Raw genomic sequence first — 21,635 nt, forward strand, 5'->3', positions numbered from 1 at the left:
GCTGATCTTGGTTTGGCACAAGCAGGGCCAGCATCACCAGCCGACACACCCAGGCAAGTGCTGGGGCCCTGGACAAGCAAGGTAGACCCACTCATGGTCAGGGACAATGCCACACTACGGGGCCCAGCACTGGCCCCAAGCCACCCTGCATCATACTTTCAAATGTTTGGGCATCCTAGATGCTGATACAGTTGAAAACAATTATGGGAGAGGCAGTGTCTGCTGATGTTTCCTCTCCCATCATTCCCCCTCTGAGCTCTGTGACGTCTCAGTTAGGGTTGAGCGACCTTTAGTTTTTTAGGGTCGAGTCGGGTTTTGTGAAACCCGACTGTCTTAAAAGTCGAGTCGAGTGAAATCGGCCGACCACCGTTAAAAGTCGGGTTTCGGCCGAAACACGAAACCCGATGAAGGAATTTATTTTTATTTATTTTTAATTTTTTTTTCTCCTCCTCCTCCTCCTCCTCCTCCGTCCCAGCACAGAAAATTTTGTATTGCACATTCCAAATCCCTACTGCGCACAAGCGATAACATGACAATAGGCGTTCACTCCCCTAACACCTATGTCATCACTCTGCCCACACTCATTCATTGGCTGAAAAAATGGCGCTAGATGCGTCATACGACACGCGACTTTGCCGCCAAGATCGCGTACCGCATGGCCGACCCCGCACAGGGATCGGGTCGGGTTTCATGAGACGCCGACTTTGCCAAAAGTCGGCGACTTATGAAAATGCACGACCCGTTTCGCTCAACCCTAGTGCTCACCACTGCTCGATACTTGATCTCGCATCGGGGTGCTCAGGTACACTCGCTACTCTGATTGGCTGGTCGCATCGCGTCATCGCAGAGCGATGTTCGGTATACTGTCCTCAGGAAGCAGTTAAGGGAGAGTTGCTATAGGAGGGAGAGCTTATTTTAGAGCATATAGGCAGGGTTTATTGCAATACACTACTTCTGTAGGTATACTGCTGCTGCAACCTAAAAACAGCAGTCCTTTAGAGGGCTTCATGCTGTCCTTTCTCTAATAAAACCGTTGTGACCTGCATACAGTGGAGAGATTGTTTTGATTTAGTGACAGGTACTGTAGGCAGTTTTTATTATTATTATTATTATTATTATTATTATTAATATTATTATTAGAGGGATAGTTTTGGTTTAGAGGGATATAGTCAGGGTTTAATATTGCTATTGCAGTACTTGTATACCACTGCTGCACCATTAAAAGAAAAGTCCCTTTCAAACCTACATACTGTATTTTACTTTCTTTACTAAAAATGCTGTTACTTGCATTCAGTGGAGGGATAGTTTTGGATTAGGAGCATATAGGCAGGGTTTAATATTTGCAGAACCTTAGATAGGTATACTGTTGCTGCAGCCTAAAAACAAACGTCCTTTAAAGGGCTACATATTTTTTTTCCTTATTAATACTGGAAAGTTTGCAGGCATATTTATATATACCTAATTTAAAATGCGCAAGGCGTACGGTAAGGAACAAGGAAGTGGACGTGCTGCTGATGGTGCACGCAGAGGCCGAGCTGTGGGCCAGGTGAAATTGTGCCTGCTGCAGGAGCACAACAAACATGCTCATCCACAAGACCCAGCTTCCTGTTTCACTTTGCAGGGGGGCACCAGACACCACTCTTGAAGCCATCACAGTGTGAACAGGTGGCTGGTTGAATGGCAGATAATGCTTCCAGTATGATTCCCAGCACAACCCTGTCTCCCACACGGTCCAGTTTCACTAGCTAAGAGTCTGGACCACATAATCCTCACCCTGATGCTCCTTCGTCCCAGGCGACAAGTGATCCCACACTGGGACACTCTGAGGAGCTCTTTACATTTCCATTTACTGATTCTGGTCTCTCGCCCTGCACATTTCAAGAGGGACATAAGGAGATTGGGTGTCCAAATATTTGAACAGCCATGGCCAGAAGAAGATGACAGCGGATAAGGCAATTAGTCTCTCAAGAGGTAGATGAGAATAAGACACATTTGCCAACAAGTGATGTTTTAGTCAAGTGCGGAAGTGGAAGATGAGGTATTGGATGATGCTGTCACTGTCCCAACCTGGGAAGGTGCCAGGCAGAGCTAGGCCAGCAGCGCAGAGAAGGAGGTATTCATAGCACCACCACAGAAAGAAAGATGCAGTCAGTTGGCCAGACAGTGAAGATGGTCAACTGTTCACCAGAGCACCCACATGCGGCAAGTTCCCAGACCAAGGATTAGGTGTTCCCCAGTCTGACGCTTTTTTAAGGAAAGTGCAGATGATAAAACAATCATTTGCAACCTGTTGGAGGGCCAGCTCCAGGGTTTTGTGGACCCAAAGCGACTGGGCCCCTTAACCACATACCTCGATTCATGATGCACAGATACAGCAGAGAAATATAGGTATAGTACAATGCCAAAGATTTCACTTATCATTCATGTACGTAATGTAAGGGTACCGTCACACAGTGCCATTTTCATCGCTACGACGGCACGATTCGTGACGTTCTAGCGATATCGTTACGATATCGTAGTGTCTGACACGCTACTGCGATCCGGAACCCCGCTGAGAATCGTACGTCGTAGCAGATCGTTTGAAACTTTCTTTCGTCGTCTAGTGTCCCGCTGTGGCGGCATGATTGCATCATGTGACACAGGTTGTATACGATGTGCGCACAGTAACCAACGGCTTCTACATCGCAAATATGTCATGAAATTATCGCTCCAGCGCCGTGTATTGCAACGTGTGACCGCAGTCTACGACGCTGGAGCGATAATCATACGACGCTGCAACGTCACGAATCGTGCCGTCGTAGCGATGAAAATGGCACTGTGTGACGGTACCCTTAGAAGTATCTATTGTAAATTCTACAATGGCTTAAAAACCGGCAAATCCTTGCAGCACACAGTGCGTGCGTTGGGGGATTGAAAAGTCTGCAGTCCCAGAGGGACTGCAGACTTATCATTTTGGCCCGGACTGCGTAGTCCTCCATACAGTATTATGGGCACCACATGGTCATCCATACAGTATTATGGGCACCACAAAGTCCTCCATACAATATTATGAGCACCACATGGTCCTCCATATAGTATTATAGGCATCACATAGTACTCCATACAGTATTTTGAGCCCCATAAACTGCTCCATACAGTATAATGGGCCCCATATAATGATCCATACAGTATAATGAGCAACATATCTTGCTCATTACAGTATAGTGGGCTCCACATATTGATCTATACAGTATAATGAGCCCCATATAATGCTCCATGCAGTATAATAGGCCCCATATTTCTTCATTCAGTATAATGGGCTCCATATAATGTTCTATTCAGTATAATGTGCCCCATATATTGCTCTATACAGTATAGTGGGACTCATATATTGCTCCATACAGTATTATGGGTTCCATATAATGTTCCCTACAGTATAATGGGCCATATATTACTTCATATAGTATAATGGGCCTCAAATAAAACTCCATACATAAAAAAGAAATAATCAAATATTCATCTCTCTTGTTCCCCCGCTGCTCTGGCCTCCTCAGCATCTTTAGACCCTCTGCACTGCTTGACACAGAGGACGTGCTGCAGTGATGTCATTGCACCCTCTGCACTGAGACTAGGGTTGAGCGAAACGGGTCGTGCATTTTCATAAGTCGCCGACTTTTGGCAAAGTCGGCGTCTCATGAAACCCAACCCGATCCCTGTGCGGGGTCGGCCATGCGGTACGCGATCTTGGCGGCAAAGTCGCGTGTCGTATGACGCATCTAGCGCCATTTTTTCAGCCAATGAATGAGTGTGGGCAGAGTGATGACATAGGTGTTAGGGGAGTTGTTGTGAAATTGGATTCTGGGCTCCCCCGGTGGCCACTTGTGGAATTTAACTTGTGTGCATCATCCCCTCTGTTCACCTGCTCCTATCAGGATGTGGGAGTCGCTATATAACCTTGCTCCTCTGTCAGTTTCATGCCGGTCAACAATGTAATCAGTAGCCTTTCTGTGCATGTTCCTGCTACTAGACAACTCCCAGCTAAGTTGGACTTTTGTCCTTGTGTGTTTTTGCATTTTGTTCCTGTTCACAGCTGCTGTTTCGTTACTGTGTCTGGAAAGCTCTTGTGAGCGGAAATTGCCACTCTGGTGTTATGAGTTAATGCTAGAGTCTTAAAGTAATTTCTGGATGGTGTTTTGATAGGGTTTTCTGCTGACCATGAAAGTGCCCTTTCTGTCTTCATGCTATCTAGTAAGCGGACCTCGATTTTGCTAAACCTATTTTCATACTACGTTTGTCATTTCATCTAAAATCACCGCCAATATATGTGGGGGCCTCTGTCTGCCTTTTGGGAAAATTTCTCTAGAGGTGAGCCAGGACTGTCTTTTCCTCTGCTAGGATTAGGTAGTTCTCCGGCTGGCGCTGGGCATCTAGGGATAAAAAAATGTAGGCATGCTACCCGGCCACTTCTAGTTGTGCGGCAGGTTTAGTTCATGGTCAGTATAGTTTCCATCTTCCAAGAGCTAGTTCTCATATATGCTGGGCTATGTTCTCTCGCCATTGAGAATCATGACAGTTTGACCGGCCCAAAAAAGGGTTAAATTACTGGCTGAGAAAGGAGAGAAAAAAGAAGTCTGCTACAATTTTTTTTTTTTTTCCCTCTAGTTCTGAGTGTGCTCTTAATTGAATCACTTGCTAGTCTGCCTATACTGCAGCCTTCCTCTCTTCCTCTCCTTCTAATCCTTGAATGGCTCTGTGTTCACCTGTTTCAAATGGATCTTCAGAGTGTAGCTACAGGTTTGAATAATCTCGCCACAAAGGTACAAAATTTGCAAGATTTTGTTGTTCATGCACCTATGTCTGAGCCTAGAATTCCTTTGCCTGAATTCTTCTCGGGGAATAGATCTCACTTTCAAAATTTTAAAAATAATTGCAAATTGTTTTTTGTCCCTGAAGTCTCGCTCTGCCGGAGACCCTGCACAGCAGGTCAGGATTGTAATTTCCTTGCTCCGGGGCGACCCTCAAGACTGGGCTTTTGCATTGGCACCAGGGGATCCTGCGTTGCTCAATGTGGATGCGTTTTTTCTGGCCTTGGGGTTGCTTTATGAGGAACCTCATTTAGAGCTTCAGGCGGAAAAGGCCTTGATGTCCTTGTCTCAGGGGCAAGATGAAGCTGAAATATACTGCCAAAAATTCCGCAAATGGTCTGTGCTTACTCAGTGGAATGAGTGCGCCCTGGCGGCGATTTTCAGAGAAGGTCTCTCTGATGCCATTAAGGATGTTATGGTGGGGTTCCCTGTGCCTGCGAGTCTGAATGAGTCCATGACGATGGCTATTCAGATCGATAGGCGTCTGCGGGAGCGCAAACCTGTGCACCATTTGGCGGTGTCTACTGAGAAAACGCCAGAAAATATGCAATGTGATAGAATTCTGTCCAGAAGCGAGCGGCAGAATTTTAGACGAAAAAATGGGTTGTGCTTCTATTGTGGTGATTCAACTCATGTTATATCAGCATGCTTTAAGCGTACTAAGAAGCCTGACAAGTCTGTTTCAATTAGCACTTTACAGTCTAAGTTTATTCTATCTGTGACCCTGATTTGTTCTTTGTCATCTATTACCGCGGACGCCTATGTCGACTCTGGCGCTGCTTTGAGTCTTATGGATTGGTCCTTTGCCAAACGCTGTGGGTATGATTTGGAGCCATTGGAGGCTCCGATACCTCTGAAAGGGATTGACTCCACCCCATTGGCTAGTAATAAACCACAATACTGGACACAAGTGACTATGCGTGTTAATCCGGATCACCAGGAGGTTATTCGCTTTCTGGTGCTGTATAATCTACATGATGTTTTGGTGCTGGGATTGCCATGGCTGCAATCTCATAACCCAGTCCTCGACTGGAGAGCTATGTCTGTGTTAAGCTGGGGATGTAAAGGAACTCATGGGGACGTACCTTTGGTTTCCATTTCATCATCTATTCCCTCTGAGATTCCTGAATTCTTGTCTGACTTTCGTGACGTTTTTGAAGAACCCAAGGTTGGTTCACTGCCTCCGCACCGGGAGTGCGATTGTGCCATAGACTTGATCCCGGGTAGTAAATACCCTAAGGGTCGTTTATTTAATCTGTCTGTGCCTGAACACGCTGCTATGCGAGAATATATAAAGGAGTCCTTGGAAAAGGGACATATTCGTCCTTCGTCATCTCCCTTAGGAGCCGGTTTTTTCTTTGTGTCTAAGAAAGACGGCTCTTTGAGGCCGTGTATTGATTATCGACTTTTGAATAAAATCACGGTTAAATATCAATATCCGTTACCATTGCTTACTGATTTGTTTGCTCGTATAAAGGGGGCCAAGTGGTTCTCTAAGATTGATCTCCGTGGGGCGTATAATTTGGTGCGAATCAAGCAGGGGGATGAGTGGAAAACCGCATTTAATACGCCCGAGGGCCATTTTGAGTATTTGGTGATGCCTTTTGGTCTTTCAAATGCCCCTTCAGTCTTCCAGTCCTTTATGCATGACATTTTCCGCGATTATTTGGATAAATTTATGATTGTGTATCTGGATGATATTCTGATTTTTTCGGATGACTGGGACTCTCATGTCCAGCAGGTCAGGAGGGTTTTTCAGGTTTTGCGGTCTAATTCCTTGTGTGTGAAGGGTTCTAAGTGTGTTTTTGGGGTTCAGAAGATTTCCTTCTTGGGATACATTTTTTCCCCCTCTTCCATCGAGATGGATCCTGTCAAGGTTCAGGCTATTGGTGATTGGACGCAACCCTCTTCTCTTAAGAGTCTTCAGAAATTTTTGGGCTTTGCTAACTTTTATCGTCGATTTATTGCTGGTTTTTCTGATGTTGTAAAACCATTGACTGATTTGACTAAGAAGGGTGCTGATGTTGCTGATTGGTCCCCTGATGCTGTGGAGGCCTTTCGGGAGCTCAAGCGCCGCTTTTCTTCCGCCCCAGTGTTGCGTCAGCCTGATGTTGCTCTTCCTTTTCAGGTTGAGGTCGACGCTTCTGAAATCGGAGCTGGGGCGGTGTTGTCGCAGAGAAGTTCCGACTGCTCCGTGATGAGACCTTGTGCTTTTTTTTCCCGTAAATTTTCGCCCGCCGAGCGGAATTATGATATTGGGAATCGGGAGCTTTTGGCCATGAAGTGGGCTTTTGAGGAGTGGCGTCACTGGCTTGAGGGGGCCAGACATCAGGTGGTGGTATTGACTGACCACAAAAATTTAATTTACCTTGAGTCTGCCAGGCGCCTGAATCCTAGACAAGCGCGCTGGTCGTTGTTTTTCTCTCGGTTTAATTTTGTGGTGTCTTACCTACCGGGTTCTAAGAATGTTAAGGCGGATGCCCTTTCTAGGAGTTTTGAGCCTGACTCCCCTGGTAATTCTGAGCCCACAGGTATCCTTAAAGATGGAGTGATATTGTCTGCCGTTTCTCCAGACCTGCGGCGGGCCTTGCAGGAGTTTCAGGCGGATAGACCTGATCGTTGCCCACCTGGTAGACTGTTTGTTCCTGATGATTGGACCAGTAGAGTCATCTCTGAGGTTCATTCTTCTGCGTTGGCAGGTCATCCTGGAATCTTTGGTACCAGGGATTTGGTGGCAAGGTCCTTCTGGTGGCCTTCCCTGTCACGAGATGTGCGAGGCTTTGTGCAGTCTTGTGACGTTTGTGCTCGGGCCAAGCCTTGTTGTTCTCGGGCTAGTGGATTGTTGTTACCCTTGCCTATCCCGAAGAGGCCTTGGACGCACATCTCGATGGATTTTATTTCGGATCTGCCTGTTTCTCAGAAGATGTCTGTCATCTGGGTGGTGTGTGACCGTTTCTCTAAGATGGTCCATCTGGTTCCCTTGCCTAAGTTGCCTTCTTCTTCCGAGTTGGTTCCTCTGTTTTTTCAAAATGTTGTTCGTTTGCATGGTATTCCGGAGAATATCGTTTCTGACAGAGGGACCCAATTCGTGTCTAGATTTTGGCGGGCATTCTGTGCTAGGATGGGCATAGATTTGTCTTTTTCGTCTGCTTTCCATCCTCAGACTAATGGCCAGACCGAGCGGACTAATCAGACCTTGGAGACATATTTGAGGTGTTTTGTGTCTGCGGATCAGGATGATTGGGTTGCTTTTTTGCCTTTGGCGGAGTTCGCCCTCAATAATCGGGCCAGCTCTGCCACCTTGGTGTCCCCGTTTTTCTGTAATTCGGGGTTTCATCCTCGATTTTCCTCCGGTCAAGTGGAATCTTCGGATTGTCCTGGAGTGGATGCTGTGGTGGAGAGGTTGCATCAGATTTGGGGGCAGGTGGTGGACAATTTGAAGTTGTCCCAGGAGAAGACTCAGCTTTTTGCCAACCGCCGTCGTCGTGTTGGTCCTCGGCTTTGTGTTGGGGACTTGGTGTGGTTGTCTTCTCGTTTTGTCCCTATGAGGGTTTCTTCTCCTAAGTTTAAGCCTCGGTTCATCGGCCCGTACAAGATATTGGAGATTCTTAACCCTGTGTCCTTCCGTTTGGACCTCCCTGCATCCTTTTCGATTCATAATGTTTTTCATCGGTCATTGTTGCGCAGGTATGAGGTACCAGCTGTGCCTTCCGTTGAGCCTCCTGCTCCGGTGTTGGTTGAGGGTGAGTTGGAGTACGTTGTGGAAAAGATCTTGGACTCTCGTGTTTCCAGACGGAAACTCCAGTATCTGGTCAAATGGAAGGGATACGGTCAGGAGGATAATTCTTGGGTCACTGCCTCTGATGTTCATGCCTCCGATCTTGTCCGTGCCTTTCATAGGGCTCATCCTGATCGCCCTGGTGGTTCTGGTGAGGGTTCGGTGCCCCCTCCTTGAGGGGGGGGTACTGTTGTGAAATTGGATTCTGGGCTCCCCCGGTGGCCACTTGTGGAATTTAACTTGTGTGCATCATCCCCTCTGTTCACCTGCTCCTATCAGGATGTGGGAGTCGCTATATAACCTTGCTCCTCTGTCAGTTTCATGCCGGTCAACAATGTAATCAGTAGCCTTTCTGTGCATGTTCCTGCTACTAGACAACTCCCAGCTAAGTTGGACTTTTGTCCTTGTGTGTTTTTGCATTTTGTTCCTGTTCACAGCTGCTGTTTCGTTACTGTGTCTGGAAAGCTCTTGTGAGCGGAAATTGCCACTCTGGTGTTATGAGTTAATGCTAGAGTCTTAAAGTAATTTCTGGATGGTGTTTTGATAGGGTTTTCTGCTGACCATGAAAGTGCCCTTTCTGTCTTCATGCTATCTAGTAAGCGGACCTCGATTTTGCTAAACCTATTTTCATACTACGTTTGTCATTTCATCTAAAATCACCGCCAATATATGTGGGGGCCTCTGTCTGCCTTTTGGGAAAATTTCTCTAGAGGTGAGCCAGGACTGTCTTTTCCTCTGCTAGGATTAGGTAGTTCTCCGGCTGGCGCTGGGCATCTAGGGATAAAAACACGTAGGCATGCTACCCGGCCACTTCTAGTTGTGCGGCAGGTTTAGTTCATGGTCAGTATAGTTTCCATCTTCCAAGAGCTAGTTCTCATATATGCTGGGCTATGTTCTCTCGCTATTGAGAATCATGACAGGGAGTGAACGCCTATTGTCATGTTATCGCTTGTGCGCAGTAGGGATTTGGAATGTGCAATACGAAATTTTCTGTGCTGGGACGGAGGAGGAGGAAGAGGAGGAGGAGGAGGAGGAGGAGGATAAAAAATAAAAATAAATTCCTTCATCGGGTTTCGTGTTTCGGCCGAAACCCGACTTTTAACGGTGGTCGGCCGATTTCACTCGACTCGACTTTTAAGACAGTCGGGTTTCACAAAACCCGACTCGACCCTAAAAAACTAAAGGTCGCTCAACCCTACTTATCACTTGTAATGCAATTTTTGGATGAAATAATATTGAACTAGCTTTAATGGCTTGGCCAAGTTCAGACTTAAATTCGAGTCCATATATGTGATTTTATTTTATATTAAACAACGAGAACAAAGCTTTAAATTGCTTTGACCCCAGCTGAGGCTTCCAGCTGGGCATAATAATTCTATCTCCAATCCAATGTTTTACAAATGTGAAAGAATATATTTACTCTAGCATATTATAAATGGTGTTGTACATGATGACAAAGACAAGGTTGTTTTCTTTAATTCAAAAACAATATCACACCTATCATAATAATAAGGAATGTGACTAGTCTGAGCTGGCTCCCTATCTTCAGGAGCCCTTTCACAGCAGCATGGGTGGCCCCCATGCCACATGTGCCCTTGTTTGAAGAATAGACATACTTTGTGGTGGTAATTTTGTTTTACGCCAAAACAGGTGTCGTTACGTCTTCTTATTATCCTGCATGACATAGTGTTGTCCTTAATCATTTCGATAAACAAGTTTATTACTTTGTTAATGACATTAAATTAAGTATATTGGATAATTACTGAATGACTGAATCTTCTCTGTTACACCTGATTTTCACACATTTGTGATGAATCTTTACAGTGGTGATGAGCGAACGTGCTCGGATAAGGTGTTATCCGATCACGCTCGTGTAGTAACCGAGTGTCTGCGGCTTGCTCGAAGAATAAGTTCTAGTCCCCGTGGCTGCATGTCTCACTGCTGTTCGACAGCCGCAACACATGCAGAGTTTGCCTGCTTGTTAGGCAATTAAAAGTTCTGCTATAGCTTACATTAATGAAAACTGAGCATGTAGGACATAAGGAATTAATTTGAAAACTTGTTCCAAAAATGTTTCACAATGTTCAATGCTGCAATTGTGAATATACCGTACTGTGCAAAACCTTTAGGCAGATGTGTAAAAAATGCTGCACAGTAAGACTGCTTTAAAAAATGGATGCATTAATGGTATACAGCTCTGGCAAAAATTAATTGACAACTGCAAAATGTTCAGTTTGTTTGATTATTCTCTTTATAGGTATATTTTTGAGTAAAATGTAAATTGTTCTTTTAGTCTATAAACTTCTGACAACATGTCTCCGAATTTCCAAGTAATATATTTTGTATTTTTTTTTCTGAAAAGGAGAAATGGTCAAAATGTAAAATAACCAGTGCTTTCAGACCTCAAATAATGCAACGAAAACAAGTTCATAATCATTTAGAAACAACAATACTAATGTTTTAACTCAGGGAGAGTTCAGACATCAATATTTTGTGGAATAACCATGATTTTTAATCACAGCTTTCATGCGTCTTGGCATACTTTCCACCAGTCTTTCACACTGCTTCTGGTGCAAAAATGTAAGCAGTTCTTCTTTGTTTGACGGCTTGTGACTATCCATCATCCTCTTGATTACATTCCAGAGGTTTTCAATGGGGTTCAGGTCTGGAGATTGGGCTGCCCATGACAGGGTTTTGATTTGGTGATCTTTTTGTTTTTGCCAGAGCTGTATATTTATCTATTAACAAAATGTAAAGCCTATGAACAAACAAGAAAAACCTAAATCATATCAACATTTTGGTGTGACAGCCCTTTGTCTTCAACATTATTAATATTTATTATTATAGCGCCATTTATTCCATGACGCTTTACATGTAAGGAGGGGTATACATAATAAAAAACAAGTACAGTAATCTTAACCCCTTAGTGACAGAGACAATTTTGTCCTTAATGACCAGGACAATTTTTACAATTCTGACCACTGTCATTTTCTGAGGTTATAGCTCTGGAATGCTTCAACAGATCCCACTGATTCTGAGATTATTTTTTCTCAGAAATGAATGGGAAATAAGACATTTTTTTTTCGATCGCCGTTATTCCGTGATTAACGATGGTCACGAGACTGGGGGCGCTATAACCTTATTTCTCAGTGCCATTAGAAAATGGCGCTGAGGAATAAGTACCCTTAACTGCTGCCGTTAAAAGATGTATCGGCGGTCGTTAAGAGTTTAATCAATGCAAGTCACTACTGGTGCAGAAGGAAAGAGGACCCTGCCCGCAAGGGCTCCTAATCTACAAACCATAAACATTACTATACATATGTTGCATTGCCCCAACATATGCAGAATAGCAGAACAGCTTTTTTCTTGCATTCTATCTGTTAATGTTAAGAGCTAAGAAATTAATGTCATTAGCTGAGAATACCTCTCTTTTACATCCATGCTGTAATAAAATAAGGTTAGACTGTTGTCTAAACGTGACATTTACTTAAAGTAAGTGCAAATATATTGTAAATCTATGGTATATATTTACTGAAGTGTTATTTTTCAATTACCAGTATTTAATTTTGTTTTGCCATCAGAACCATCCAATGTAACAATTATGCACTAGTTAGGGGCATCTGGAAATGTTTCTTTATATCAATGTGTTTAATTTCAATATGCAAAGTAATACAAGAAAAATCAGTTGTGTATGATTTTCTAAGACAAGGTGGAACAAGCAATCAATGAAGATGTATGCATTGTTTGAGACGCTAATATAGTGTTTACACTCAGTTTTTATTCATTTAGTTGTATATTGCATGTAAGAGTGATTAATAGCCTTTGGTAATCATGTACAGTAATGACAAAAAAAATGTAGAAATGTTATGTTATAATATAGATTATGATAAAATGTATTCCTAGGGTAGCTTAGCTATTTAACCCCTTCACATCCCAAGCCTGTTTTCACCTTCATGACCAGGCCAAGTTTTACAATTCTGAGCACTGTCACTTTATGAGGTAATAATAACTTTAGAACGCTTCAGTTGCTCCCACTGATTATGGGACTATTTTTTGTGACATATTGTACTTCATGATAGTGGTAAAATTTGTTCAATATGTCTTGCGTTTATTTGTCAAAAAATTGAAAATATGTATAAAAGACTTTAAAAATTTAGCAGTTTTGAAATTTTTCATTTGTATGCTCTTTAACCAGAGAGGTATGTCATACAAAATACAGGGTAGGCCATTTATATGAATACACCTAAATAAAATGGGAATGGTTGGTGATATGGACTTCCTGTTTGTGGCACATTAGTATATGGGAGGGGGAAAACTTTTCAAGATGGGTGGTGACCATGGCGGCCATTTTGAAGTTGGCCATTTTGGATCCAACTTTATTTTTTCCAAGGGGAAGAGGGTCATGTGACACATCAGACTTATTGAGAATTTCACAAGAAAAACAATGGTGTGCTTGGTTTTAACATAACTTTATTTTTTCATGAGTTATTTACCAGTTTATGACCCCTTATAAACTGTGTTCAAAGTGCTGCCCATTGTGTTGGATTGTCAATGCAACCCTCTTCTCCCACTCTTGACACACTGATAGCAACACAACACCACAGAAGAAATGCTAGCACAGGCTTCCAGTATCCTTTGTTTCAGATGCTGCACATCTCGTATCTTCCCAGCTTAGACAATTGCCTTCAGATGACCCCAAAGATAAAAGTCTAAGGGGGTCAGATCGGGAAACCTTGGTGGCCATTCAACTGACCCACGATGACCATCATGATGATGTGTTGCCTACTTTTGCACTGAAGATGGCACGTTCCCTGAGTTTTCCAGCAAGATGGTGTACCACCACATTATGGGTGTCAGGTCCGAGCATTCCTACTGTACATGAACAGTTTCCTGGAAAGTGGATTGGTCATCGTGGGCCAGTAGTTAATAAAAAACATATCCCACATGTCTACTTTACATCAGCATAATTTTTGAAACATAATTTATTTTTATTAGAAAATTATAAGGGTTAAACTTTGACCAGCAATTTCTCATTATTCCAACAAAATTTACAAAACCATTTTTGTAGAGACCATATCACATTTGAAGAGACCCAACACCATCGGAGCTACTGCAACCCCCGACCTACTGTCTCCTTCCCCAGAATCCTGTAGAATGTACACTACCGTTCAAAAGTTTAGAGTCCCCCAGACAATTTTATGTTTACCATGAAAACTCATACTTTTTTTGTGTACCATACGGTCAAGCTGCTCCCACAACAGATCAATGGAGTTGAGCTCTGGTGACTGCACTGGCCCCTCCATTACAGATAGAATACAAGCTGCCTGCTTCTTCCCCAAATAGTTTTGCATAATTTGGAGGTGTGCTTTGGGTCATTGTCCTGTTGTAGGATGAAATTGGCTCCAATCAAGCGCTGTCCACGGGGTATGGCATGGCATTGCAAAATGGAGTGATAGCCTTCCTTATTTAATATCCGTTTTACCTTGTACAAATCTCTCACTTTACCAGCACTAAAGAAACCTCAGACCATAACATTACCTTTACCATGCTTCACAGATGGTGTCAGGCACTCTTCCAGCATCTTTTCAGTTGTCCTGCGTCTCACAAATGTTCTTCTGTGTGATCCAAACACCTCAAACTTGGATTTGTCTGTCCATAACACTTTTTTCCAATCTTCCTCTGTCCAATGTCTGTGTTCTTTTGCCCATACTAATCTTTTCCTTTTATTAGCCAGTCTCAGATATGGCTTTTTCTTTTCCACTCTGCCCTGAAGGCCAGCATCCTGGAGTCGCCTCTTCACTGTAGATGTTGACACTGGCGTTTTGTGTGTCCTATTTAATAAAGCTGCCAGTTGAGGACCTGTGAGGCGTCGATTTCTCAAACTGCAGACTCTAATGTACTTGTCTTGTTGCTCAGTTGTGCTGCGGGGCCTCTCACTTCTCTTTCTACTCTGGTTAGAGCCTGTTTGTGCTCTCCTCTGAACGGAGTATTACACACCGTTGTAGGAAATCTTCAGTTTCTTGGCAATTTCTCGCATGGAATAGCTTTCATTTCTAAGAACAAAAATAGACTGTCGAGTTTCACATGAAACCTCTTTTTTTCTGGCCATTTTGAGAGTTTAATGGAACCTACAAATGTAATGCTCCAGATTCACAACTAGCTCAAAGGAACGTCAGGTTTATAGGTTCTCTAATCAGCCAAACTGTTTTCAGCTATGCTAACATACTTGCACAAGGGTTTTTAAGGGTATTCTATCCATCCATTAGCCTTCTTACACAGTTAGCAAACACAAAGTACCATAAGACCACTGGAGTGTTGGTTGTTGGAAATGGGCCTCTCTACACCTATGAAGATATTGCATTATAAACCAGAAGTCTGCAGCATGTATAGAGTGTATTTCTGAATCATTTAATGTTAGCTTCATTGGAAAAAACTGTGCTTTTCTTTAAAAAATAAGGACATTTCTAAGTGACCCTAAACTTTTGGTAGTGTAAGACCGCAAGAGAAGGGTCGTCTTCTCTCTGTACCAGTCTGTCATAGTTAGTTTACTGTAAGTGATATTTGTATTTTGATGTAACCCCTTCTCATATACAGCACCATGGAATTAATGGTGCTATAGAAATAAATAATAATAATAAATAATAAAATAATAACAATAATAGGGGCCTATATGACAGAAAATACCCAAAATTGGCATAGTTCTAAAAACTGCACTCCTCAAAGTGCTCAAAACCACATTCAAGAAGTTTATTATCACTTCAGGTGCTTCTCACGAATTTTTGCAATGTGGAAAAAAAAATGAACAGTTCACTTTTCTTCATCAAAAATTTACTTAGCCCCAATTTCTTTATTTTCACAATGGTAATAGGAGAAATTGGACTCCAAAATTTGTTTTGCAATTTCCCCTGAGCCGATACCCCATATGTGGGGAAAGTTTGGTTTGGGCGCACAGCAGGGCCCAGAATGGAAAGAGCACCCTTTGATGATTTGAACTCAAAATTGGCTTTAATCAAGTGGAAACCCCCCACAAGTGACCTCATTTTGTAAGCACGTTGAACCGTGAAAACAAAAAATCAAATTTTTCCCACAAAAATTTATTTAGCCCCAATTTTTTTGTTTTCACAAGGGTGACAGGAGAAATTGCATCACACAATTTGTTGTGCAATTTCTCCTGAGTATGTCGATACCCCAAATGCAGGAGAAAACTATTGTTTGAGTGCACGGCAGAGCTCGATTTGACTGTGTGAACGCGAAACTTGCTGGAGTTTTTAGCAGATGCATATTACATTTGGAGAGCCCCTGATATGCCTAAACAGTGGAAACCCCCAAGTGACCCCATTTTGTAAGCTAGATCCCTTAATGAATATATCTAGATGTGTGGTGAGCACCTTGAACTCCCAGGTGCTTCACAAAAGTTTATAACATTGAGCTGTGAAAATTAAAAATTACATTTTTCCCGGAAAAATGTTATCTCAGCCCCAATTTTGTAATTTGCAAGGACAACAGGAGAAAATGGAACACACATTTTTTTGTGCAATTTCTCCTGAGTGCACTGATACCGTGGTCAAAAACTACTTTTGAGGCACAGTGCAAAGCTTAGAAGGGAATAAGCGCCTTATTGGACTTCAGATTTTGCTGGAATAATTTGATGGTGCCTTGTCACATTGGCAGAGCTCCTGAGGTACCGGAACAGTAGAACCCCCCTATTTGTCACATTATATTACAAACTACACCCCCTATTAATCTAGGGGTGAAGTGATCATATTGATGTAACACATGTGCCTCACAGAATTTTATACTATTGGGTGGTGAAGAAAGAATAATTACTTTTTCATCACTAAAATGTTGTTTTAGCCCCAAGTTTTTATGTTTTCTGAGGGCTAAGAGGAAAAAATGGACCTCAGTTTGATGTAAAAATTTCTGCTGAGTGCGCCAATACCCTACATGTAATCAGAAAATACTTTTCAAGCACAGTGCAAAGCTCTGAAAAGAAAGCGCCTTATTTTAGTACAGATTCTACTGTTATGGTTTGCGGGTGCCATAACCCACTAGGTGAGCCCCATAGGTGCCAGAATAGCAGTACCCTCATAATTGACCCCATTGTATAAACTACACCTCTCAGTGAATTCATCTAATGGTGCAGGGATCATATTGACACCACAGGTGTGTCACAGAATTTTATACCATTGGGCAGTGAAGAAAAATAATTTCATTTTAACCACCAAAATTAAGTTTTAGCCTCAGATTTTACATTTTCACATTGGGAAGTGGCTAAAAATGGCACCACATTTTGTCCCACAATATCTGCTGAAGGTGGAAATACCCCATATGTGGTTGTACAGTTCTACTTAGCTATACGATGAGACTCGAAGGGATTTAGCGCTATTTTCTTCGTGGAGCGTAGATTTTTCTAGCATAGTTTGCGGACTCCATATACAGATTCCCTAAGTGCAATAAGAGCAGAATCACCCCTAAAGTGCAACCCATTTTGGAAATTACACCCCTTTATGTACAGGAATATTGATTATTTTGACTGCAAGAGTGTTTTCCAGAAACAAGCAGCAGTGGATGTTGCTGAGTGAAAATTGCAAACTGCCGTTGTAGTCACCAGTACATTGTAGTACCAACAGTTCGTTGTAGTGACCAGTGATAAGGTAGCTTTATTCTTAGGGTCAGTATGATTGCAGAGATACCACATTTTTATCTTTATGTTTTGGCGCTTTTACATAATAAAAAATATTTTGTGGATTTTTTTTACATCACTTTATTCTGAGAGATATAACTTTTTAATATCTCTTCTGATGGCGCTGTTTGGTAGCTTGTTTTTTGCAGGACAAGATGACGTTTTCAGCAATACCATTTTTATTTACAGTACAGTCGTCTTTTTGTTTGTGTTTTATTTTACTTTTTGTTTGACATTATGATGATAAAGCATCTTTTTTACCACGTTTTTTATTATTATTTTACGGTGTTCACTGAAGGGATTAACTGTGACATTTTTATAGGGCAGATTTTTTAAAACGTGACAATGCCAAATGTGTACTTTTCTTGTTTATTTATTTTTTCATAAAAATATTTATTTATGGGTAAAATATATATTTCTTTCTATTATTTTGTGATTTTTTAAAAAATATATTACAAAAATGTTTTTTAACATTTTTTTTTTGCTTTTTTTTTACTTAGTCCCACAATAGGGCTTTGACTTTGAGCATGCTGATCACAAATATAAAGCATAGCAATGCAGAAGCAGTGCTATTCTTTGGAACTGTCAGTGTTGCACTGACACAAGTTAGTTAGATCTAGCACTGAACTAATAACACACTATGCTGTCATGGATTAAAATCCTGCAGGGACACGCAAGAGCTCACTGCTCACGCCAGCACATGTCCAGGTCCAATTGAAGTTTACCAATGACCATCTAGATGATCCAGTCGAATCATGCGAGAAGGTCATGTAGTAAGATGAACAATTGGAACTTTTTGGTACCAACTCCACTCGCCATGTTTGGAGGAGGAAGAAGGATGAGTACAACCCCAAGAACACCATCCAAACCATGAAATATGGTGGAGGAAACATCATACTTTGGGGTTGCCTTCCTGAAAAGGGGACAGGACAACCACACCATATTGAAGATAGGATGGATTGGGTCATGTATCATGAGATTTTGGCCAACAACTTCCTTCTCTCAGCAAAATCATTGAAGATGTGTCATGACTGGGTCTTCAAGCATGACAATGACAATGGAAACACACAGCCTGGTCAACTAAGGAGTGGCTCCGTAAGAAGCATTTGAAGGTCTTGTAGTGGGTTTAGCCAGAAATGTTCCCCATTGTATATATACAGCAGTCTCACTGTATCCCACAGTGGCTTGTGAAAGTTTTCACCCCCTTGGTATTTTTTGTGTTTTGCTATCTCACAACCTGTGATTTCACAGTTTTTTTGAGGATTTGCATCAGTTCATGTAAAGAACATGCCTCCAACTGTAAACATTTGTTTTTCTTTTTTTTGTGAAGCAAAACTATACAACCCCCTAAAGTCAGTACTTTGTAGAGCTTCCTTTTCTTGCAATTATGGCTACAACTCACTTTGGATAAGTCAATATGAGCTTTCCACATCTTGCCATTGGAATTTTTGCCCATTCCTCCAGACAAAACTGCTCCAGCTCCTTCAAGTTAGATGGTTTCCTCTAGTAAATAACAATATTCCAGTCTGACCACAGATTCTCAAAGTTTTGAGCTTTGACTAGGCGACTCCTAAACATTTACATGATTCCCCTTAAACTATTGCTTTAGCAGTATGTTTTGGGTCATTGTGTTATTAGAAGGAGAACCTTTTTCCCCATTTTCAAATCGCTGACAGACTGATACAGGTTTAACTCAAGAATATCCCTGTATTTTGCACCATTCATCTTCCATTTGACTCGGACCGCTGTGGGGATGTAGTTCATGCGGTGATAAGCTATGTTGGTTTGGCGCCAAACACAGTGTTTATGTTGGTGTCCAAAGAGTTCAATTTTTTTCTCATCTGACCACAGCACCTTTCCTCATACATTTTTAGACTCTCCCATAGGTCTTTTGGCAAACTCAAAAGGAGTTTTACAATTTTAGCCCATAAGAAAAGGCTTTATTTCTGCTCTCTGTTTCATAAAAGCCACCACTATGGAATGTACAGCTAGTTGTTAGTATGGACAGATTTTCCAGTCTCCGACTGGGAACTCTGCAGCTCCTTCAGGATTACCTTTGGTCTCTGTGCTGTCTCTGATTAATGCCCTCCTTGCCTAGGCTCAGAGTTTTGGTGGGTGGCCCTCTCTTGGCAGGTTTGTTCTGGTACCATGTTCTTTTCATTTGATGATAATGATTTGATTGTGCTCCGGGGGATCATCAAAGATTGGGATTTTTTTTTATAACCCAACCCTGACTTGTACTTCTCAAGAACTGTCCCTGACTTGTTTGGAGATCTCATTGGTCTTTATGGTGTTATTTCAGAAAAGTGTGTATGTACTGACAGGCCATGTGACACTTAGATTGCACACAGGTGGGTTTCCTTTCACTAAGTATGTAACTATTGAAGGTAATTGTTTGCAACTTAGATTTTTAGGGGCTTCATTGCAAAAGGGGTGAATGCATATGTGCATGCCAATTTTAGTTAATTGATCCCATAAATTTAATTTATGCCTATATTTTTCTACCTTCACCAACTTAAAATTCAACAATTTAGTGCTAATGCATCACACACAAATCGGATTAGAAAAATATTTAAACACCGGTTGTAATGCAACAAAATAGGTAAAAAGCCAACTTTCTTTCTTCTAAAAGAGGGCTAATTTGTATATTTTTTTACATTGCTTGTAAATACTCCACTATATACCACTATGTCTCTTCAATGAGAACCAAAAAATTTCCCTTATCTTGAGCTATTTTTAAGTACAGTTGTGCTCAAAAGTTTACATACCCCAGCAGAATTTTTGCTTTTTTGGCCTTTTTTTAAGAGAATATGAATGAGAACACCAAATCTTTTTCTCCACTCATGGTTAGTGGCTGAGTGAAGCCATTTATTGTCAAACTACTGTGTTTTCTCCTTTTTAAATCATAACAGCAATCCAAAACATCCAAATGACACTGATCAAAAGTCCACATACCCAATTCTTAATACCGTGTATTGCCCCCCTCAAACGTCAATGACAGCTTGAAGTCTTTTGTGGTAGTTGTGGATGCGGTTCTTTATTTTCTCAGATGGTAAAGCTGCCCACTCTTCTTGGCAAAAAGCCTCCAGTTCCTGTAAATTCCTGGGCTGTCTAGCATGAACTTCGCTCTTGAGATCTCCCCAGAGTGTCTTAATGATATTGAGGTCAGGAGACTGAGAATGCCACTCCAGAACCTTCACTTTATTCTGCTGTAGCCAACGACAGGTTGATTTGGCCTTGCATTTTGGATTGTTGTCATGTTGGAATGTCCAAGTGAGTCCCATGTGCAGCTTCCGGGCTGATGAGTGCAAATTTGCCTCCAGTATTTGCAGATGACGTGCTGCATTCATCTTTCCTTCAACTTTGACCAAGTTTCTTGTGCCTTTGTAGCTCACACATCTCAAAACTCAGCGATCCACCTCCATGCTTTACAGTAGGAATGGTGTTCCTTTCATCATAGGCCTTGTTGACCTTACTCAAAATATAATGTTTATGATTCACCAAAAAGTTCAATTTTGGTCTCATCACTCCAAATTACCTTGCTTCAGGAGTTTTGAGGCTTGTCTCTGTGCAGTTTTGCATAATGTAGGTGAGATACTTTGTGACATTTGTGCAGTAATGGCTTTCTTCTGGCGACTCGACCATGCAGAGTCCTGTATTCAGCTGATGTAATTTGTGGGTTTTTCTTTGCATCCCAAACAATTTTCCTAGAAGTTTTGGAGGATATTTTTGTTGGTCTACCTGACCATGGTTTTGTTTTTACAGAGCCCCTGATTTTCCATTGGTTAATCACAGTTTGAACCCACAAACAAACACAAATACGAGATGTCTTGGCTCCAGTGACGCAGAAGAGGTGGGCTCTAAGGGATATTATGAATAAAGATTCAGAAAAAAAATTTATGAATTGGAAACACTGTTTTCCCATGGAGACAAGGTATTATAAAGAGGAAAGCGCGTTCACTTATATACATTCTAAAAGGCCCAAATAATACCAACCTTAAGGACCCAGATAGTATTTCGGCAGCCTTCCATAAATTTTACTCCTCCCTTTATAATTTGCGCACACATGAAAACACTGAACAGTTAGAAAAAAGACGTTTAGACATACGGGAATTTCCTACAAACTGTCAATCTCCCGAAACTCTCAGAGGAACAGAAGCTTAGTTTGATTAACTCATTCACCCTGCGGGAACTCCATTCCACCCTGTTGGGATGCCCAGTAGGTAGAAGCCCAAGGCCAGATAGTCCCCCTGCCTCCTAATATTGAACTTTCCAGGAGATTCTAAACCCACATCTCCTGAAACTATGTAACAAGGTACTAAAGGGAGCA

The sequence above is a fragment of the Ranitomeya variabilis genome, chromosome 2 (assembly GCF_051348905.1).
Source record: "Ranitomeya variabilis isolate aRanVar5 chromosome 2, aRanVar5.hap1, whole genome shotgun sequence".
NCBI classification, from domain to species: Eukaryota; Metazoa; Chordata; class Amphibia; order Anura; family Dendrobatidae; genus Ranitomeya; species Ranitomeya variabilis.